Below are 23,829 nucleotides of genomic sequence, written 5' to 3'. Positions count from 1 at the left end.
CTGAGATTAAGAGTCTCTTATGGTTTGTCTCCCTCTCTGGTTTTGTCTTGTTTCATTTTTTCCTCTCTTCACCTATAATCCTCTGCCTTGTTTCTCAAATTCCTCATTATCAGTGAGATCATATGATAATTGTCTTTCTCTGATTAGCTTATTTCGCTTAGCATAATACCCTCTAGTTCCATCCACGTTGTTGCAAATGGCAAGATCTCATTTTTTTGATGGCTGCATAATATTCCATGATATATATATACACCACATCTTCTTTATCCATTCATCTGTTGATGGACATCTGGGCTCTTTCCATAGTTTGGATATTGTGGACATTGCTGCTATAAACATTGGGGTGCAGGTGCCCCTTCGGATCATTACATTTTTATCTTTGGGGTAAATACCTAGTAGTGCAGTAGCTGGGTTGTAGGGTAGCTCTATTTTCAACTTTTTGAGGAACCTCCATATTGTTTTCCAGAGTGGCTGCACCAGCTTGCATTCCCACCAACAGTAGGAGGGTTCCCCTTCAGAGAAAGAGAATCTTAAGCAGACTCTATGCACAGTGTGGAGTCTAATGTGGGGCTGGATCTCACAACCCTGAGATCATGACCTGAGCTGAAATCAAGAGCCAGATGCTTAACCGACTGAGCCTCCAGGCACCCCCTATGGTACATTTTTAAAACTAAGAAAGTAATAGCACAATACTATTAACTAAACTACAGACTTGCTTCAGATTTTATCAGTTTTTCCACTGCTGTCCTTTCACTGTTTCATAATTCAATTCAGGATACTGATTGTTTTTAGATCTTACTCACTTTTATTTTCTGGCACTCAGGGCAATACCTGATAGGTGCTCAGTATGTGTTTGCGGAGAGACCAACCCAGAGAAAACAACTAGAATTTATCAGTCAGATACCTGAGAGGAGGTTCAGAGTGTGACCCGTGGAAGTATGTGCTGCACGGAATTGGAGGATGGTTAAACATGGGCCCTGGAATGGCAGTTGGCGGGGCATTGCAGACGTTTGTCCCCATAGCGTTGCTAGAGCGGTGGGGGCAGCAGACAGCGTACGTGGGCTGAGGAGCGGGTGGGAAGGAGAGATAGTGAGCGTAGAGAACTTTGTAAGCACTGACAAGTGAAAGCTCGGTGATGGAAAACAGAAAGGTCTGTGAGAAAGTTTTAGGAAGGTGGAATGGTGAGCTGGATTGTAATCAGAGGAAGAAGGGGAAGATGATTGCTGAACTAACACCCAGGAAAAAGCAGAGGGAAACATAATTGGGAGTCTGCATGGAAAAGCTAGCTTTGGAAAGGAGAAGAAAAACTTCTTTCCATGGGACCAGGAAGGAAGGGGGGAATATGTAGCTGAGGGTCATGGATGTTCCTGCTCAGTTTCCCTCTCTTCTTTCTCATTTGGTTTAATCGATTCTAATTTTCAAAGAGAAACGGAAAGACAAACCTTGGAGAGGGAGGGAAGCAGGAACGGATTGTAATAGAAGCTCTTAGAGACTGATAAGTACTGCTGGAGTAGCTGCTATGGGGTAAGGAAAATGAAATCAACTGAGAGTGGACGAGAGGAATGATAGAGCATCACTGAGGGCCCAGAGGTTGTCAGGCTATTACATTTTGGGTCTGGAGCTAATGATATATTGGTGCCACTCTTAGGCTGCCAGACTCCCCTGAGGACATGCGAGCTTTTTAAAATTCATTTTTCCATTTCCTTTCGTATTATTACATCATTGGTCAAATTATGTATTTTGTTCTGAAATCCAGCAACAGACTTTGTTGAACTAATCGAGAATAACTTTTGTGTGGTGGTGTCACAGAGTAAAGCTGTCATAGTCACAAGGAATTTTTCTACTTTGTTGATAGTAAAAAACTCTAGCAGTGTTTATTCTAATAAAAGCAATAATTAACCAGAATTTCTTGAGCACCTATTACATTATAGCACTGTAGTAGACATTTTACATACGTCTAGGAGGCATCTCAGTTTCAAATGTGGGAACTGAGTCTTGGAGAGATTCACTCTCTTCGACCAATATTGACTAAGTGCCCTTTATGCGTCATGTTTCATTTGAAGGAGTTGGGATACATCAATGAGTAAACTAGACAAAGACCCCTGACCTGTGAAGTCACATTTTAGAAGAAAGTAAAAGTGCTGAGTATCTCAGTCAGTTGGGGCTGCTATGACAGAATAGCATAGACTGGTTTGTTTATAAACAACAGAAATTTATATCTCACAGTTTTGGAAGCTGGAAGTCCAAGATCAAGGCACTAGCAGATTTGACATCTGGTGAGGTCTGCTTCCTGGTTCACAGACAGCTGTCTTTCTCCTGTGTCCTCAGTGGCAGAGGGGTAAGGGGCTTTCCCTAAGGGGTCTCTTTTATAAGGGCATTAATCTCAATCATGAAAGCCCCACTCTCATGACCTAATCACCTCCCAAAGGCCCCACCTCCATATACCATCACATTGGGCACTAGGCTTCAACATATGAATTTTTGGGGGGCACGAGCACTCAGTCAATAGCAGTAGGTGATTTGCTTAAATTCACACAGATAATAAGTAGTTGCAGTGACCTTTACTAATTTTTAACTACCTTGTGTCCATTTCACCTTCTTTTGGTAATCTTTTTGGGAAAATTTTCTACTTTCCCTATTTGATACTACTTTGTAGTACTGTTAGTCAAGGTGTCCTGTTATCAAGCCTAGGCACATGACTAGTCTTGACTAGGCTGATTGACTAGGCCAGTTGAGTGCTTTTTTCCCATGAAATGTGAGTCCTGTATAAAGAAAACAAAGTACTAGAATCACCGAAACTTGTCCATCCTTCTGGTTTCCTGAACACTTTTCTGAAATGAGATCCCCTGATATATCTATGGTTTTTGTCTTTTCCAAGTCTGATTTGCCAGCCTTCCCTTCAATTCTGAGAGCTTCCCCATAATGTTGCTTCATCATCGTCATCATCATCATCATCATATTTACTTGAGTTAGCCTTCATTATTTTCTGTTGCTTACCGTTGAGAAACCTGGATTTGTCTGAGTCCAGAATCCCTGCACTGCACTAAGCTTCACTGGCATACATTCCACAAACATGGGAATTCCTGAGAGAGTGTTCCAGGGAATTTTTTTTTTTTTTGTTACTACACATATTCTGACTTGAATATTTTCTGAATCTAGACAGAGTAAGACGCTGAACCATCTGCATCTCTTGATACGGAGTGTGACTTAGAAAGGATGGACCCTGCTTCATTTCTTTTGGGGATACGTAGCAAGCTGGACAGAATATCAAATTAACTTTTACCCAGTTGGCCCTCCTATCATTGTGAAGCACTCTGAGGATTTACAATTGTCTTGTGACAATTACATGTGCTTGGCGTGACGTTATTCTAGCCCCATGTGCTCAGTCAACAACTCCTACCACTTCTGGAGCCTTACATTACTAGAGCCTTATATTGCTGGCCCTGGCTGTCAGTATTTAGCAGATGTTATGAGCACTGGAGGAATAACTGCTGTGGCTGTCACTTGCAGGGATCATCTACATTTGTGGAAACATGGAAATGCTATTCCTAGCCTCCCTGCAGGGCTGCAGCCTTGTACAAACACTAGGGCACCACTCGCATAGTAAGCATCACAAATGGCACTCCCAGAGTCAAACAATGAAGTGTCTCTGACTCCTGGTGTGGAATTGGCTTCCAGCCTTTTTCTTCCGGCTTGGTGTATACTCCTGGATGCCGGCCCAGACTTCTTTCTTAGAACTCTTAGGACTCATAGATGTTTCCTTATGCCTTCTCTAGGAGTTTCCGAATCAGAACTTAGCTCTACCCTCTGGATTTATTTTTCTCATATGTTTTATAGAAGAACTAATTCCTGCATATGCTCTGTGTATGCAAATGCTCTCACTACTCTTCACCCCTTGCTTGCCCAACTCCTGATCCTGCCTCTTCTAGCTTTCTCTCTTGAGTGCCACTAAAGAACCTCTACCTCTTAACAGCTCTCCATAGTATAAGAGCTGGCCCATTCCTCAAATTGACAGAGCTCAGTGCAAAGATGCAAATGAGTGCCCACATATTATGACGATTAAATATTTATAAGTTATACTTTAAGCTAACAGTCATTACGTAAAAGATCTTCTGTCCACCTACCTTATATATCTTCATAACGACTTCGAAGGTCAAGTTTCTTGGACTTCTAAGAGTTCCATTCCTGAACATGGCAGCATGGGGGAACCTGCACCCCCAGTCCATACTGTGGTTCTCTCTTCTCTTCTCACTCTGGCTCCGTGGATCATGTGCATGTGTGTAGATACCCCAGCGTATAGGTATAAGTGCCATCCACCTTCACAAACAGGTCTCTCTTGGCCACTTTTTGGGGTTAGGGGTATTTTCCCCATTGGTGTAGTCTACTCTCAGGAGGAAGGACCCAGGGAAGAGGCCGGCTCTGGCTCTGAAAGTGGGCTCAGGGCCATTTTGGCAAGGAATTCAGGGGTCTAGGTATAAGACGCATGGTCCTGAGGGAGAAATGCAGGCTGCGGGTGACCGTGTACCCTTGGCTCCTGGAAAGCCTTGCTCTGTGAGAAAAGACATGGTCACAGAAGGCCAGGAATTTTCTTCCCAAGCTTAAGGGTTTATTTTATTTTATTTTAAAAAAATATTTTATTTATTTATTTGAGAGAGAGCGAGTGAGAAAGCACAAGATGGGGGAGGGTCAGAGGGAGAAACAGACTCCCTGCTGAGCAGGGAGCCCGATGCGGGACCTGATCCTGGGACCCTGGGATCATGACCTGAGCCAAAGGCAGTCACTTAATAAGCTGAGCCACCCAGGTGCCCAAGCTTAAGGGTTTAATGGTAAAGGATTGAGCCAGTCTCATTCTCCTGTAAATGCTGGCATTGTATGCCAATTCAGCTGTACTCTTCACCTTCATAGAGAGTGTTCGGGGCAGTAGGGAGATAATGGTTCTCTATATGTTCAAAATGGTGACAAGCAGTAAAATATGATGTTTCTGACTTACTTCTTAGAAGGCAATGAACATTGAGGGAATCTTATTGTCTCTGGTTCTTCAGGGATATACGTGATATGACAAGTTGTTTCTGAAGAGTGCTAGGAACTAAAAGGGCAAGCACACGCGAGAAACAATTCACATATCACATACATGGAAGAAATCTTCACACAACCCAAAACATCAGTGAATATTTCACTCTGAATTCCATACAAGAATTAATGACAAGTTGCCTTCCAGCCACTCTGTCTTTATTCCATTCAGCAAACCTTGAGCATCTATTATATTTTGAATTCTGACTGGAAGAAGCCTAGAGAGAAAGGAGGTAAAATTTGAGTTGCACCTTGAGGGATAAGTAGGTTATTACTGGGTGAGCAAATTGGGAGTTGTCATTCAGGGGCAAGTTTCCTCACCTGAAACATGGAGATGAAAAGAGTAGTTATCTTAGAGAATTATATGAAGACTAAAAGAGTAACAAAGGACAGACACATAAGTCATAGCTCACATTCAATAAACGTTAATTATCCCTATTACTTTTTTTCTGAGGAGAACAATGAGACAAAGATAATTTGTTTGAGAGACTGGGAGCAGGTTTTTGCAGAAGAAGAGTTTATACAAGAGGAGTGACTGCAGATTAGTTTGAAGAGCTAATTGAAACTATATTGAATTACCTGAAGGAGTTCAAATATTGTTTGATAGGTAAGGGGACTCACCAATGAGATCAAGGGGAATCTTGAGGGGACTGACATGGTAAGACTGACCATTTTAGAAAATTCACTCTTACGGTGTCATAAAGGTTGCTTTGGAAGAGACTAGAGACAGGATGATCTGCAGCAATTCAGATAAACGAGAAGGACTCGCAGTGGGTACAGGTTGTGGGATGGTTAAGAAAGGGCAAAAGTGGCCACGAAGTTATTGGCGCTCGGTATGAAGGGTTAGGAAAGTGAAGTGACAGAGATACTTGAAGGTTTCAGGTGACTGTGGTATCATGGATGGGAAGACTGTTAATTGAGATAAGGGATGACAGACCAGAGGAAGATTTGGCAGGGGGACCCTAGGGTTTGAGACATATGAAACATCTGATTGACTGTTGGTAACAGAGAGATCAGGTGGAATTACAAATTTGGACTCTTCACTTGTATGATAGCTGAGGCCATGCGCAATGGTCAGATATGTCAGTGAGATTGCAGAGTGAGAGAAAAGAGGCTTAAAAAGATTCAGTAGAAAGAATATGTGAAGGAAGAGGAGCAACAAAAGAAGAAGGGAAGGAATAATGAGAATGAGAAGGGATGGTACAGAGTGTTAAAGGAGCTGCAAGAAGGTGGGCTTAAAGTTGGCAAGTACCAAGGATAAGATGCTAAAATGAAATAAAGATTGAAAAGTGGCCATTGGATTTGTGAGTTGGGAGGTCATGAGCGATCTCAGTGAGGCTGAGAATTGAATAGGTGGCAACAAGAGGAAACAGCCAATCGGATCTTGTCATTGTGAATTTGGGGGACTTTTTTTTTTTTTCCAGATTTGAGTATACTTTTTAATTTTTTAAATTTTAAATTTTTTTTAAAAAGATTTTATTTATTTATTTTGAGAGAGAGAGAGAGAGAAAGAGCACATGAGCCAAGGGGAGGGGCAGAGGCAGAGGGAGAGAGAGAGAATCTCAAGCAGACTCCACACTGAACATGGAGCCCGATGCTGGGCTGATTTCACGATGCTGAGCTCATGACCTGAGCAGAAATCAAGAGTTGGATGCTTAACCAACTGAGCCACCCAGGCACCCCCAGATTTGAGTATATTTGATACTACTTTTATAAAAACAAAATAAAACCATATATATATTTGTGCATGAATATATTTATGTATTTGTTTCTCATAGAGATTATGGAAAAATAATACTTTGTGGTTAGTCGTGTTTGCCTTAAGATAATGGGAATGAAAGAGTGTTAGATGTTAGTGATATTTTCTTCATAAACTTTGTATGGATTCAGTGTTTATGAGTATTTATTTTATAATAAAAATCTTTAAAATCTTTACTTCCTAATAGTTGGCATTGACTAATAGTTGGCAACTTGAAAAATTAGATTCATGCCTACAAAAACTAATGTGAATATTAGTAATAATAAGAAATAAAACTCAGCATAAATAAACCACACAAGAAAGTAGGGTGGTTATGTATCAAAGCTCTGAAGTGTAGATGACTTTCTAAGCTCAGAAAAACATCAAGCAGAAAGTCCATTATCTTTATTATGCAGAGTCAGGAACATGTAAGCTGTTATCAGATGAGTTGGGGATTCCAGCAAATTCTAGTACAATATTCCTGCAATCTCCCTGGTTTCTCTCTCTCCTTTGAAAGTTGATCAGGCAGGAGAGTGTGAGAAGTGACCCCTGTGTGTGCTTCCTGTTCAGTAGATTTTAGTACAAGAGAGCAATTGTCTTTTCTTATTGGACTCACCCGCCTTCGGAGCCAAGAGGTGTTTGGTTTGGTTTGTTTTGTTTTGTTTTGTTTGTTTGTTTGCCTTGCAGAGTGCCAGGTTGGTTTTGCTTCCTCTCTGAACCTCAAAGCATTTAAAACTAAAATGACTGTACATAGAATCTTCTCAACTTTCCAAACCAACCTGACTGGAAAATGTTAAAACAAAAGCCTCATCTCACCAAACCGCCTCAATCCACATTTGAGGAGTTCCTGACAAAAAGATTATGCTGTCCTTTGACTTAGGATGAGCTTTTCCAGTTTTCAGATCAAACCAGGAATTTATCCTGGCCTCTGAGATCATGCTAAAGAAGAACTTCCAAAACATTTTAAAAAGCAGAGAGACCAGACGTGATGATTTTCAAGGTCCCAAATCTGGAGCATTCATGGAGGGAGCAAGACTCAAAAGGACCTCCTAAGATAGCTTCTCTGTGTGTCATTTAACAGAGTGACATAGGAAGAATAAAGCTGTAAAAGAGGGTTCTTACCTGTTTTGTCTACTTGAGCGCCCTCTCTTGGTTCTAAGAGTCAAGCCGTGTCTAAGTACTTCACAATATGTAATAATTTTTATGGGACTTTTGGGGATGATGGCATAATTTGTCAAGAATCCACATGCTGAAATGTCCACGATAGCCAAACTGTGGAAGGAGCCGAGATGCCCTTCAACAGACGAATGGATAAAAAAGATGTGGTTCATATACACAGTGGAATATTACTCAGCCATCAGAAAGGATGAATACCCACCATTTGCATCGACATGGTTGGAACTGGAGGGGATTATGTTAAGTGAAGTAAGTCAAGCAGAGAAAGACAATTATCATCTGGTTTCATTCATATGTGGAACATAAGGAATAGTGCAGAGGACCACAAGGGAAGGGAGGGAAAACTGAATGGCTAGAAATCAGAGAGGGAGCTAAACCATGAGAGACTCTGGACTCTGGGAACCAAACTGAGGGAGGAGGATGGGGACATGGGGTAACCCAGTAATGGGTATTAAGGAGGGCACGTGTGGTGATGAGCACTGAGTGTCATATGCAACTAATGAACTATTGAACACTACATCAAAAACTAACGATGTACTATATGCTGGCCAATTGAACATAATAAAAATTTTTTTTTAAAAAAAGAATCCACATGCTGAAATAAGAACCATGTGCCCTAAATTGGGAATATCCATATAGAACTATGTGTAAGACATTATTAAATGGGAATCTCTTACCAGTTCAAGATTTCCTTGCTTAGTGTGTGGTGATATCCCTTCAAAGCTGAATAATTTGGTTCTGATCCAGCCTGGCATCCGAAATTGTGTTTCTTCATAACTGCATTAGGATGTCCCTTGCTTGGTTCATGTGTCATATCAGGATTTGCCGACAGTTCTTCGTTTTTTGCATCTACGAACGTTCAAAGTTCACTTTCTGAACAGAGTTTTGATTTTCTACTATTTGTCCAGTAAAATGCTCACCATATGTTTGATGTTAACTTTGGGGGTAGGTATAGTTTGTTTGCTGGGTCTAAAGGTCTGAAGTTCTGGGTGCTGCATCCTGTTTTTAATTCTCTCTCCTGGGTTTTTGCTGTCCAACATTCTACAACAGTGTTTCTGAACGCTGGATGCCCACTGGAATCACTTGGGGGATCTTTTAAAACTAATCATGCTCTATAGGGGTGAGACATGAACAGTATATTTTCTAAAGTGATTCTACTGTGCAGCCTTGTTTGAGAAATATTACTCTAGAGTTAAAAGGGGAAATTTTATGCTATTTCTTTGGGTAGGAATTCACTTCCTTGCTGGATGCCAAAAGTAATTAATCATCTGATTCTATAATGCAATGATATTTCCTGTGTAGCTCTATTAAACATCTCTCTAGCAGCAGTAGCTCATGAATATGGCTCTTTCAGCACTTCACCTTCAATATTATGTAGGCTGGTAGCTACCATTATTAGTATAGGAGAACCTTTTCTAAGAATCGGGCTTCCAATTACAGTTCCTCGCAAGTTGACTTTCGTGGGCTGTGTGGGTATCTGTCCTCAATATTAAGTTGGAGAAGGACTGAGAAACTTTTCTTTTTATTCTAGGGCTGGAATTTCTATGATAGGTTTAAATCTACACTGTTTCTCAGAGATGATAGGTTCTCTGTTTCCTATTTCTCTGACTCCTACATGCAGGGATTTGAAGGTGCCGTATCACCTACTATCTTCATACAGAGTGATAGTTTGAAGTTTTCTGGAATAATTCCTGATTCACACTGCCCTATAGGGGAGGTAGCTTGGCTCCTAGTATTTCCTTCTCTGAGCTGTTGTGTAGAGGGCCAGAGGCTGAATTCTGAGGGACAGTGCCCCATTTGAGACTGAGAAGCATGGCCAAGGTTGGGCACAAGAGCAAGAAGCTGGCCTGAGGCTAGATTTAGAAGCCTACAGCTCAACTTTGATCCCAACTCTGCACCCATCCGGAGTTCAATGAACTAGGAAAAATGACAGGTGCATAGATCTGAATGAGTGAACGTGAAGTAGTTCTGAAAAATTCTGGAGGTAGAAGTGAGTGAGTCTAATTATGTTTTCATATTATCAGGCTAGGTATCTCTACAGTGAATTTTATTACTGGTGGCTGAAATGGGATGGACCCTAAAGTAAACATTTTCAGGGCTACTTTGTTGGAATGGTTTGGCACACTCCGAAAGTATTGATATTGCTTGTGTGAACATCAGTTTTGTCTCTGTCTCAGCTGTAACGGATTTCAAATTAATATAGTGAGCATGATGCTTCAGTGAAGTTTACCAAGGTGCAGTTTGTGACCCTTGCGAATTTAAGCCCATTAATTCCTTCATTTCTTCATCCAGCAAACATTTATTGGGTCCCTGTCATATGCTAGGCCTAGGATATAAAATTTGTAGAGTTCATTTTTGCCACTTAAATCTTTACTATAGTAAAAATTTACTCTATATACACTATACATACACATACATGTAGTGTATGAAGATAGAATTCATACACGATAAAATTCACCCTTTTAAAGTTTACAATATATATGACTTGCCTATTCTGGAAATTTACCTATATATTTGCCTGTTCTGGATATTTGATATAAATGAAATCACAAAAAATGGTCTTTCATGTCTGGTTTCTTTCACTTAGCATAATATTTTCAAGGTTCACTCCATGTTGTAGCATGTATCAGTACTTCCTTACTTTTTATTGCCAATTTCCATTCCATTTTATAGATGTACTGCATTTTATTTATTCATTTGTTGGTGGACATTTGGATTGTTCCTACTTTTTGGCTGTTATCAATAATGCTGTGATGAACATTCATGTACAGTTTTCTTCTGGGTATATAGCAAGGAGTGGAATTGCTGTGTCATATGTGAACTCTAAGTTTAAATTTATGTTGAGAAGCTACGAAACTGTTTTCCAAAGTGGCTGTATCACTTTACATTCCTAGCAGCAATTAATGAGTATGCTAATTTCTCTACAGCCTTGCCAACATTTGTTGTTATCTGTCTTTTTGATTGTAGACATCCTAGATTTTGCTACTTTTAATGTCGACAAGTGTATGGCGTTTACAACCCTTTCGGTTTTCACAATTGGGCTTTGCAGATGACAGTATGGAAATTTTACTTTGAAACTGTGTTGTTTCAATGAACAGTTTTATCTTGTGCTGTTTTAGTCTCTGTAAAATAAAATGCAGTACAAGAATCTTTGCAACAAAACAAGGTAGACTCTGTGAGATCTATCAACTTCGAATGAACCCCATGAATGAAAATTAATTCATACAAGAACAAGAGACCTCTGGCACGGCAAGCTTCCAGCATTCCGAGAACCAAGGCTGTTCAGGGAAGCATGAACCAGATCCTTGTGGTTGTTTGTCTGGTCCCCATGGGAGAATACAAGAGGTCAACACAGCCTCTCAAAAGGCTTCCTCTTGAAAAATGAAAAATGTGATTGGCGGGAGTGAGGAAAAGCACCACGATTGAGAGCAGGTCTGGTCCCTGATTCTAAAACTGAATAATGACCTCTGGATTAGGACATGAGAACAAGAGAGCTCTGTATTGCTAGTGTTGGATATAAGAGGCATGCTCTGTCCTAGGCTGACAGTCTTGTACTGCAGGTACCAACTGGAGGCAGGAACGGGAGACAGACCTGCCAACCTCAGCGGTTGCTTACTCTCTGCCCGCCCCCCCCCCCAAATCACACTGACAGTAGAGTTCTAATTCTTCCAGGCCTCGCCTTCTTACCATCCTCGGCCACCCCTCAAAATATAAACCCTTCTTGTCACTTAATTGTTCCTTTCCATGCTTGCATTCTGATAGTGCTCTATGGCTCTCTGGCTTGACCCACGTCCACACTACTCCTTTCCCCTTCCCACATCTTTCCTGTGTGCTCTCTGGAACTTTGTCCCTTACTGATCAAGATGCTATCTTCAGTCTCTTTTCTGAAGGGCCCTCTCCTCTCACTCATTCCTCTTCCGGTTCCATTGGAAATTCTCCCTCTGGTGAAGTTCATCCTATCCAGCTAAGCCACCCTCTGGCTGCAGATCGTGGATGCATCCATGACTGCTGTTCCCTTGTCCGTGTACGTGACCTTGGCTCAGTCCTTGCATTGTCTGAGTAAATGCCATGTGCCTACGGACAATGTCCCAGCACCCTAGCTTCACCGTTCTTTGATAGTTTAAACTCCGATGTCTCTCAGACACCTGCTTCTAGGACTACACCTTGGCTCCACCATCACACCCAGTGTACACAGCCCTTAAATCTTATATTTCCACAACTCACTGTTTGCCATGCCCTCCTATCCAGCCTGCTCCCTCTCTTACGTGTTCTATGCCTGGTCTTTCACCTTGTTGTGGACCTACTTTGTCTCAACCATAAATCTATAATAGTGGGCAAAGTGAGGCTTTGGTTACCTTTTGCTGGTTTGAAGCCCATGTTTATTGTTCCTTAGCTCTCTTTATTTTTCTCACCTCTTAGTTATTTAGAGTGCTTTTTTGAGTTATTTTCAGGAGGGATCAGTTTGGGGCCTTCCCATATCTGATTTCTTTTTATTGTATTTTCCCCCACAAAACTCAGAAAAACGTTGCTGCCTAACACTTTTTGTTGCGGAGCAGTATCTGGGCCCAGACTGAGTTTTCTTTCATTGCATCTCGTAGACTGTGGGAGTTAATGTTTTCCCCATCCAGTTCTTCTGGTTCCTTTGGGAAAATCCACATGGTTCTGTTGAGTCTGTTAATAATGATGCCATGTAGGCTCCCACCCCAGTCCCCACTCCCCACATAATACGGGCTGATCAGCTGAGTTCTACAATCCCTGGAGATGGTGACTGCTCCTCAGCTGGGATCCTGACTCGACCAGGACCAACTGGGATTGATATAAGGATTTGGGAGAAATCATTGTTTCTGCTAGGTTTGGTAAGTCAGCAGTTATGAGTCTGGGGTTACTGGGGTTACTGGTAGCTCGCTCTATCTATCTATCTATCTATCTATCTATCTATCTATCTATCATCTATCTATTTATCTACCTATCTATCATCCATCCATCTACCTACCTACAGATATAATTACATACATATCTGTCAGTATATAATACCTCTACATAGATAAAATAAAAATATCTATAGGTATATAGATAAATAGATAAGAAAGGTAGATAGCTACCAGTAATCCCCATAACCCCAGACTCATATCACTTACTTACTAAATCTAGCAGAAACAATGATTTCTCCTAACTCCTTATACAGATATATTTAAACACATAGGTAGATAGATACAGATATTGATAGATATAAATAGAGGTACAGAGAGAGAGATTCAGAGAATGAAGATGAATATGAAGGTAGGCAGAAGCACACAGAATTACGAAATGGAAAGAGACAGCCTTGAAGATATCATTTGGAGCCTAGTTCTGAAACCAAATTCATCCTAGACGTCCCAGAACATCCCAGAATACATGAATCAAAACATTGGGTTTGTTTTTTTTTGGTTGTTTTTTTTGTTTTTTGTTTTGCTTAAGCTAATTTCTTGTCCTTAAGCTAATTTGAGTTTCTTTCACTTATACTCAAGGGACCTTTAACCAGAGGTAATGAATCCACTTTTTCTCCTTTGAATATTTGTAAATTTTTTTCTCATCCATGAAGTTCAAAAATGCCTGCAGAATATGGTTGAGTTGAGGTATCTCCTTAGTAGGTTTGTCTGAATCTGTAAAAAGAGCTTGTTTCTTTTATATCTCTCTCTTTTTTTTTTTTAAGATTTTATTTATTTATTTGAGAGAGAGAGAATGAGAGACAGAGAGCACGAGAGGGAAGAGGGTCAGAGGGAGAAGCAGACCCCCAGCTGAGCAGGGAGCCCGATGTGGGACTCGATCCTGGGACTCCAGGATCATGACCTGAGCCGAAGGCAGTCACTTAACCAACTGAGCCACCCAGGTGCCCTCAGAATATTGTTTTTATACAGAGGGGAAAAAAATTGGTTGGAGGGGGTGTGACTCTAAGTAGATGTTTATTTTTTTCTGCATCTAACACCTCCAAACCTCTGTCTCTCTAAATTAGGGGATATTAGTATTTCCCCCCAAATTTCTTCTGCTTTATCACACCGCACTGCACAATTATTCAAGAAGAACCGTGATATGTGGATTCAAAAGTTGTTGAGGTTTGCACTATGAGGTTGGAGTTTTCTTTGGATTTTACATGGATTACTTTTAATCATTGTGCTTCCTTTTTTAAAAAAAAAAGATATATAGTCCATTTTATGGACAGCTTCCCCAAAGGCATCCCTGTTTTTTTAATTTTTGTTTTTTGTTTTTGGGGGATTTTTGGGATGAAGATGATTTTGTGGCCCCAGACCTTCAGGATTCTTGCCTTCTTTATTTCTAGGAACCCAGTAGGGCCTACGTATTTCTTTTCTTTCCTTTCCCGGGGATGGTCTGGCTGCTCCTTGGCATTTTGGATCCCTCTAGACATTAAGTGGCTTTTTCCAGTTCTTTTGTTTGTCTCGGTGGCCACAGCAGGTTCACGATTGCAGCCCAACTGTGCAGAAGGTCAGAGAATGCTAATGGGACATTTAGCACCAAGTGTTCCTGCTTGACTTTCTATGGAAAACAAAATTGAATTGACAGAGGAGGAAATGCAATTCTCATTTAATGTAGAAAACAGTCCCAAGTTAGGACTGCCTGTTATGTTAGTCATTGGCAGTTTTAAAGATTTTTATTTATTAGTCATTGACAGTTTTAATTAAAGGTATTACTTCACAAGAAACACGAGGGAGTGGTGGATCATTATGGTGTGTGTTACTAGACACATTCCCTACTGAGTACTTCTTTTGTAACATTTAAGATAGATTTTGACTGTGCTTAATAAATACGCAGTAATTTGTGTACATTAGAATTATGTCGAAAATTTGAATTTGAATTTTGAGAATAAATGTGTGATTTTGGGATGTATGCTACTACAGTTATAATTCAAAAGACTTCTACATACCTATGGAAACATCACTCCCTATAAATACTATTCTGCATTCTTGCTCTCCCCCTGAGGCAGCATGACAAAGCGAAAAAATCAGGTGATTTAGAGTTAGAAGTTCTAAGTATAAGTCCTGGATCTCACATTTACTAATTACGTCAATGCAGAGAAATCACTTGGTTCTTGGCTCTCTGTTTTATTACCTATAGGATGGTGATAATGCCATATTTCAGAGTTGTTGGAAGTATCACATATCACATGGCAGGATGTACTTTGTAAATAGAAAAGCATTCTATATCTGTATATATCTATATGTAAGTATGTACTCTTTCATAAACCGCTTTTTCATGTAACAGACTACAACCCACTTTTTTTAAAAAAAGATTTTATTTATTTGCCATAGAGAGAGTGAGAGAGAGAGAGAGGGCACAAGCAGGGGGAGTGGTAGGCAGAGGGAGAGGGAGAAGCAGGCTCCCCACTGAGCAGGGAGCCCGATGTGGGCCTCAATCCCAGGACCCTGGGGTCATGACCTGAGCCGAAGGCAGATGTTTAACCAACTGAGCCATCTAGGCGCCCCTACACCACACTTTTTTTTTTTAATTTTGTTTTGTTGTTGTTGTTGTTGTTTGTTTTATTTATTTATTCATGAGAGTCAGAGAGAGAGATAGAGAGAGGCAGCGGCAGAGGGAGAAGCAGGCTCCCCTCCTAGTAGGGAGGCCAGTGCGGGACTCGATCCCAGGACCCTGGGATCGTGACCTGAGCCGAAGGCAGAGGCTTAACCATCTGAGACACCCAGGCGTCCCTACACCACACTTTTTAATTGGATGCATGATATTCCATTTATATGAATGAGCCATAGAAGTGGTTATTAATATAAATGGTTTAGGTTGTTTTCTGTATCTGTTTATCTATCCATCCATCTCTCTGTATACATATATCTACATATTCTCTCTTAAGAGAATTATATTGTATTGTATATTGTATTATATTATTATACTTATATTGTATTGTACAATACAATATTGTTAACTCTAGTCACCATGCTATATGGTACATCTCCAGAATTTATCTTATAACTGGAATTTTTTACCTTTTGACCACCTTCACCCAATTCCCCAGCTCTTCATCCACCCTCTCTGGCAACCACCAATCTGTTCTTTATAACTATGGGTATAGTTTTTTGTTGTTGCTGTTTGTTTTTAAATTCCACATATAAGTGGACCATACAGCACCTTGTGTATTGTTCCAATTCATTGTAATGGTCACTTATTGTTTGTGTAATTGTGAGAAACTGTTTTTGTGGTAAAGCCTCACTCCCAACTTCTGCAATGCAAAAAACACTACAAATAAGGTAAGATGGTGAAAGACCAGCTGGCGATATCTTTTTACAGCATATATGGCAAATAGATTAATTTTCTTAATACACAAAGAGCGTTTAAATAAACCAGCAAAAAAAAGTTGAAAACCCTAATATAATTTAGGTGAAGAACATGAATCAACAGTTTATGCGAACAAATACAAATGGCAAATATGTGAAGAGATGCTCATTCCTTCTCGTTAAAGAAATGAAATTAACATCAGAGTTCTTTTTTTTTCACTTCTCAGATTGGTAAAGAGGCAAAAGTCTGAAAATATTAAATATATTTGAGGATGTAGGGAAACAGAAATGCCTTATGGCCATATAAATTGGTGTGACTTTTTAGGAGTTAATTTTGCAATATTTGAAAAAATTTAAATGCAAATTTTGGCCCATCATTTTCACCTTTAGGATTTTATCTTGTACAAATATTTGATGCATATAAAAAGAGAGCATTTGTTGTTGTTCTTGTGACATTTGTGTATGTTTATGCATCAGCAAAACAAATAACCAAACCATGAAATGCCTGCATAGCCCATATATCTCTCACCGTGGTACTGCTCAAATTATGTATATTCATAACGTGAAATTTTATATAGCGACTAGAAAATGGACTGGTCTCTGAATACTCATTTGGAAAGACGTTCCTGCTATGCCGATAACTGAAAACAGCAAGTTCAGACTTGCTTTTATATTTTTATGCACTATGTCATATGTATGCTATCAAGTAGAAACAAACATGCTTCTTTATGCACAGACAACTTCTGGAAGAATATATAAGAAATTGTTGAAGGGGTTCGACTGTAGGATGATGGATAGTAACTAGACTTGTAGTGGTGATCACTTTGTAGTGTGTACACATGTCGAAGTATAAAGCTGTACATCTGAAACGTACATCATTTTTTTTTTATTCTTATGTTAATCCCCATACATTACATCATTAGTTCTAGATGAAGTGTTCCATGATTCATTGTTCGTGCACAACACCCAGTGTGAAACGTACATCATTTAAAAAAGAAATTGTTGACAGTGACTATTTTCTGGGAATTAGACTGAAGGGAGCAAAAGGAGAGGGGAGGAGTTTACTTTCCTCTCTCTCACTTTCTGTACCTTTGGAATCCTTCCTTCCCAGTGTTTTATTATGCAAAATTTTAAACATACAGAATGTTTAAAGGACTATTGAGTGAAAACCCAATGAATTCACCACCCAGATGCTATAATGATTTGCTATATTGCTGTATCACTTCATTAAAAACCAAGGATGATGAATTATTTTTACAGTTTAGTAAGAAATAGTGTAGCAAGAGTACATTAGAATAATGAAACAGTAAAATCAAAAAAGTACATAAATATGAAAGAGAAAATGAAACAGGATAACATGACAGATGTAAACAGCTGTTAGGAGTACAAAGCTCAATGTCACAATTCTATGCAAGAGCGAAGACCTAGAGGCTCTGAAACAGGAGGGGTTTCGTGCCTTCAGCTCCTCAGGCCTGAGGTCAGGGGAGGATGGTCCCAGGGCATAGAAAGCTCAGGGCAGGTAGCTTTTTGGCTCACATGAAAGGCTGGTGCCCTTGACGTGTGCCGTGGTAATGGTCTTCAGACCTTGGAGGCTCATCTCACACTTTAGTGGGTGTTAATCACCAGGGAAACTTGCTGACGACACACATTTGACCCTCACAAGCTCTCTCTGTGGAGAGAAGTGTTCACAAAAGTGTTGTAAACCAGCTTAGATTTGAGTGAGGGTAGAGAGGAGCGTTTTGTTTTGCTTTGTTCTAAACTTCCTAGTTAGTCAACACTGAACCACTTCTCTGTGCGTAAACCTTGATCCAGTAGGAAAGAGTTGGGATCCAAAACTCTGAACTTTTAACAAGCACCCTGTGCGATTTCATGGCAGGTAGGTGCTGCAAAATACTGTCCGTTTCTAAGGATGTGGTTTATTTAGCTGCCCCCTCCTCCCAAAGCATTCCTTGCTTTGTCAGGAATGCCTGTCTTCTCCAACAGCTCTTACTCATTTTCTAAATGATCTTAATTACTAAGCTCCAGAGGGAGTGAACCTTAAAGGGCTTTCTTTATCTCTTGGTGCAGGTAAATGATCTCACCCCCGGTGTTGGAAGCCAGGTTGGACCAGGGTGGAGTCTAAAGAGTGGAGATTATTATGATTTTTAAACTTCTCATTGTTTGATTTAGCGCTGGTGCTCTGCACCTTGGCGTAAACCTTCACTGGGGCATTTGATGCCATCCTCTAACCTCTGATTCATGGGGGTCTACCAGATGCATGTGGTTTAACTATTCCCTTCTCCGAGGGAGAAAAGCCTCCACGTCCCTCTCTTTGGAGGCTCTGCCTTACTGCTATCACACGTCCCTCTCCCTGGTGTTTTTTCTTTGGAGGCTCTGCCTTACTGCTATCACAGAGTATTTGAATTCTCATCAATTTTCTTGTGACTTCTGTGGAATGTGCTGGTAGAAGTACAGCTGTTACATCTTCTACTTAGAACAGGTTTCCCTCCCCTGAAGGATTAATAGGGAGGCAAACTATCTGCAGTTGCTCTTTGCCCCACCTCTGACGGTTCTTTAACCCCACGAGAAAGAACAACCTCCGAGTTTCTCAGTCGTCCTCAGAGTGACCTGTTTCTCTTCTTTGTCTATTCCTACTCTCTCTTTTTCCATCTTGGCTGGTCAATTTAAACTGAAAAATTTGTTCCTATAGTGGCCCATCAGCTAAAAGAAAATACGCTGCCCCAAGTAATGGGTGACCTAATTTTTATTTGTTTTTTTAAAAATACAACGAACATTTCTTGAGCTCTTCCCGTGCACAGGCATTGTGCTAAATGCTGGAGACATGGGCGAAAAACAGACAGTGGAGCCACGTTTCCCAAGAACTTTGACAAAGCCAGGGTGAGAGCATCCCATATAATGAGGACCAGCACAAGTAGAGGCCTGGGAGTAAAGCTGTAGCAGGGAGGATATTCAGGTACCGTTGGGATATAGGTTGCTTGGTGAGAAATTAGTTTCTTTGAGGACTTGGTGCTACTGTCAAAAATCTGAACATTATTCAATAGGAAACTATTTCTTAATTTTAAAAAATCAAGATACAGAGAACACATCATTCTAACGTAAGAGTGCAATAAGTAAAAGAACTCTTTTATTTTTTTTCTTTTTTAATCAGAAAAGCATGGGAAGAGTTGATGAGGGTAAAGACAATGAAAGGAAAAGAGGAAGAAATTCATGTGGACAGATGGTCCAAAAACAAGGATCAGCAAAGAGAAAGCTACATAGAGAAAGAGGTGGACAGATGCCTATCCTGAGGGCCTAGCATAGTGCCTGGTACATAGTAGGTGCTTACGAAATAGTTCTCCAGTGAAAGAATGAATGCATGGGGAGGGAAAAAAAGGAAATAGGGAGATGCACATACATAGAAAATATCGAGATAGTGCAAGGAAAATACTGAGAGACAAAGCAGGCAGAAATATACATATTCCCAAAGGAAGCACGTTGGCAAGGGAGATAGGGAGAGAAAGGACCGAGGGACTTAAGGAGGCTCATAAATTAAGCAAGTGCTACTGAGCAAATAATTCTTCCCATATACTGCGTCTTAGTCACTGTACTGGCTGTGGGCTGTAGATCTGGGGAAAGTTACTCAATGTTTGTGAGCGTCATCTGTTAGAAGAAAAAGTGTTGAAAGGAAATGGGATTAAATACAGTATTGTAAAACATTATGATCTGAGGAAGTTCGGTGGTAGGGATGTGGGATTTTGTACCATTCACTGTATTTAAGTATGTTAAAGATTTTTCATAACAGAAAGATCTTAAAAAATAACAGGAGGGCTAATAACCGCGCATGGGCCCATCTAGTTCCCCCCATAAAGTCACTCGCGTTACAGTTGTCAAGACCTGGCCACAGACTGGATGTGGGGGGCAAGTGGCAGAAGGTCCTGTTCACTAACGGTTAGTGTCCTCCTGACTAATGGGTGATTGTGCCTAATGGAATGACAGGTTTGCGAGGGAAGCTAATAAATCCACTTGTTAGTAACATTGGGGGAATGCTCAAAGAAATCTTTGTATGTAGACCAAAGGAAGTTCATTCCTTAAAGAGTTGGGGTTTCACAAGGCACAGTGGGGAGGCTTGCAGGCAGGGAGGCATGGAGGTGGGAAGCAGAGGGGGGACTGGCTGGGAGGGGTGAGGAGAGAGGCTGGGGGGCCTTGGTTTATAATTTTCCATAGTGAAGAAGGAGGAGGCTCGAATGGAAGCCTAGACTGAGGGTGTGGTGAGGCTAACAGCTGAATTTGTTGAATTATCTAGCCCCAATATTCCCAGTGGAATGTTTGACTTGTTGGCCTCCGCAGAATTCTTAGCCTCCCAGGTGCTGGGCACAGTTGCTCAGAGCAGCTCCTGCAGGGAGGGTCAAAGGGTCAGGAAGGAAGGAGGTCAGAGGGGAGAGTTAGAGATATCGGCTTCTGCAAAATGCACTTATTTTTTTTGGCGTCTGACAGGTGGACGAGATGAAATCTATCTGGGGGCCCAGCCCACAGATTCCCTTAACTGTTCTCACCATCCCCATAAGTTCCTTTGTAAGGCAGCTTTTCTTCACATTTTTCTCCCCTTGGGTGGACATTCTACTTTAGCGTTTATTTGCTAAATGACAGTTTAAGGGAATAAAGCATGATAACCTCTTCAACTGAGGTGGTTTTTGAGAGTGAAAAATCAGTTTAAAGAAAATGTTATTATGAATTTCAGATATTTAATGCCCTTTTTTTTTAATGGACTTGGAAGCCTAACTCATTAACTGAATTAGAGGAAGAATGTTTTGATGTCTGATTGAGGTAAATTTTTAGTTTTATCTGCATGGAGGAAGATTCCTAATGCAAGGAATGATTACTGATTGGTTTAGAAAATCATAAAACCACTTTGTAACATGTTCATGACAAGAAACAAATACTATGTCACCATGGATTCCAAACAATATGTCCCAAATAAGTACCAGCTGTTTAGAACATCAGAGGGGGATGGGGGAAATTCAAGCTTAATTAATTATTTCCTTGGTTAGAAAAAATCTTCCAACAAAGAGAACATTATCTCTGTACGACACTTAGCATTTCTAAGATTCCACCCACAGTAAGGCCAGTAAACAATAAAGCCAAGCCTTTAACTGAGTTTTGAATCACTCACATAAACTTAGAAAATTACAACAGAGAATAACTGCGAGATTGTGTTTAGATAGTCGGAATCAAAAGGTTGGTCTTCTCCCTTTTCTGTTTTTTTTTCCCCCCTCAGAGCATACCAACCAGGGCTCCTGCCTCTTTTTCCCCTCTGCATCCAGCTTGTCATCAAATCCTCTTTCTTTCTTTCCTTCTTTCCTTCCTTTCCTGGGGGAGGGGCAGAGGTAGAGAGGGAATCATAAGCAGGTTCCACACCCAGCATGGAGCCCGATGTAGGGCTCGATCTCATGACCCTGAGATCACGACTTGAGCCGAAATCAAGAGTCGGACACTTAACCGACTGAGCCACCCAGGTGCCCCTCAAATCCTATTTCTTAGGATACTTCAATATCAGTTGTACTCAAACTTGAAAACGAAATAGAGTGGAGGGTCTAACCACAAGAATTAAAGCTGTTGACTACCAGGCTCTATCATGCGCACTGTATCTCGTCCTCCTGGCAACCCTCCCGTGAGGCACTGTTATTAGCCTTCTCATCAGGGTTTCACAGATGGGGAAACGAGGCCTTTGAGCAGTGGTTCTCAGCTGTGGCTGCCCATTTGTGTGGCTGGGGGTGGGGGGGGGTGGAGCTTTGAAAACTGCTCAGGCTACCATCCACCTGGACCAATTAAATCAGAACCTCTGAAGGTGGGACCTGGGCTTCTGTAGTTTTTTAGAGCTCCCCAGGTGATTACCAAGTACACTGAAGGTTAGAATTACTGACTGTTAGAGCAATGAGTTAACCAGTGCAAGGTTAATTGGGCTGACTGGGTGATGGAATAGGGGTTGGAATCCAGGGTTCTTAGATTTTGGAGCCCCATCTTAACCTCTTTATTATATTGCCTCTCAAAGTATTTACCACTCCTGGGCATGTACCTGATATTCTTGCATCAGGGGACACGTATAAGAATATTCATAGCAGCCCTTTTTGTGATGGGTGGAATCTAGAAACGAACAGAAGTGTTAAACAATGGTAGAATGGATCGATAAACTGTGGTGTGTACTAAGACTGAATGCTTGTGTCTCCCTTACCCCAAATTCGTATGTTAAAATCCTAACCCCCAATGTGATGGTATCAGGAGGTGGTGTCCTCTGAGAAGTGATTAGGTCATGGGGGGTGGAGCACCCGTGAATAAAAGAGACCCAGGGGAGCTTTATCACCCCTTCTGCCACGTGAGGACATCCTTATCAGACACCATGTCTTCTAGCACCTTGATCTTGGACTTTCCAAACTCCAGATCTGTGAGAAATAAATTTCTGTTGTTCACAAGCCACCCAATGTGTGGTATTCTGTTACAGCATCCTGAGTGGACCTGGACAGTGTGTTAATGAAATAGAATACAATACAGCAATAAAATAGAATTCCATCTATTCACAAATATGAAACCATATAATTTTATATTTGGGTACATAATCATATTTGGAGAAATTGTCATAGAGAAGCGAAGCAGAAGTTGAGGGAAGGTGATGGGTCATGGGAGGAGCATACAGAAAGCTTCATATATAATATTCTATTTCTTAAACTGGGTGGTGGGTATACAGGTATTTTAACTGTTCTTTATATTCATATTTTACAAACGTTCTTTTTATATCTATAAATGTTCTAAACGATTATAGAAAAGAATAATTACTGTTTTTATGAAATATATTAATGCAATTCTAGCAATATGAAGTACTAAGCAAAAAGCTAAAGACAAAAAAAAGGCCCCACCAAAGATGTTACCCCCCAGAAAGACACATTAAGTGATGATCATTTCACAGTATCTTTTATGCATATATAAAGAAAAAGACAGATATGTAGACAAATTAGAATTGCCCCAGTTATGTAGTATGTATTAACAAACCACCTCTAAACTTAGTGGCTATGGCAACAAAACCCAGTTATTTATTCATGATTCTGCAATGGAGCAGAGCTTGGTAGGATGCCTGTCGTCACTCCACGTGTTGGCTGGAGTTACTCGTGTAGTTGCATTCAGCTGGGAACTTGGGTGGGGTTGGAATATCTAAGATCACTTCCATGTGAGGAACCTCTGCTAGGATGGCTGGGATGGCTCAGGGCCTGCTGGCTAGGCTTCTCTTTTTCCATGGGTTCTTATTATTCTGTGGATCCCAAGAAGGAGAAAGCAGAGGCTACAGTGCTTTAAGATCTGGGTGTGTTAGTCCCAGAACATCCCTTCCATGCATTCGATTGCTCAGAGCAAGTCACAAGGCCAGCTAAGACTCAAAGGGAAAGGAAGCAGATCCCTCTTAATGTGCAGAGACATGTGCCTACAGGGATGGAGGAACAGTTGGAGGCTCCTAGGAAATGATCTACTACTGTGTTTATAGTAAGTGTGCTGCTTTTCATAGTCTGTTGGCAGAAAGCTGCACTTTCATGGTTCTTTGAGCAA

General features: G+C 40.8%; 1 protein-coding gene across 3 annotated transcripts in view; it reads left to right on the top strand.

Annotated features, from left to right (window-relative positions):
* LPAR1 (lysophosphatidic acid receptor 1) overlaps positions 1-23,829 on the top strand; it is a 295,096-nt gene that overhangs the window by 9,721 nt on the left and 261,546 nt on the right. Inside the window, exon 1 of one of the 3 annotated variants that reach the window (XM_081803370.1) lies at positions 23,157-23,766. The exons of the other annotated variants lie outside the window; for them this stretch is intronic. The gene's annotated coding sequence lies outside the window, so the exon portion shown is untranslated. Of the gene's footprint in view, positions 1-23,156; positions 23,767-23,829 lie in introns of those variants that run through there. 3 annotated transcript variants of the gene reach the window in all.

Source organism: Leptonychotes weddellii, chromosome 14, assembly GCF_054177405.1.
Source record: "Leptonychotes weddellii isolate Sample4059 chromosome 14, ASM5417740v2, whole genome shotgun sequence".
In the NCBI taxonomy this organism is placed as follows: domain Eukaryota; kingdom Metazoa; phylum Chordata; class Mammalia; order Carnivora; family Phocidae; genus Leptonychotes; species Leptonychotes weddellii.
Note: the sequence above shows the minus strand (reverse complement) of the source record. Positions and strands in the feature narration are given on the sequence as shown.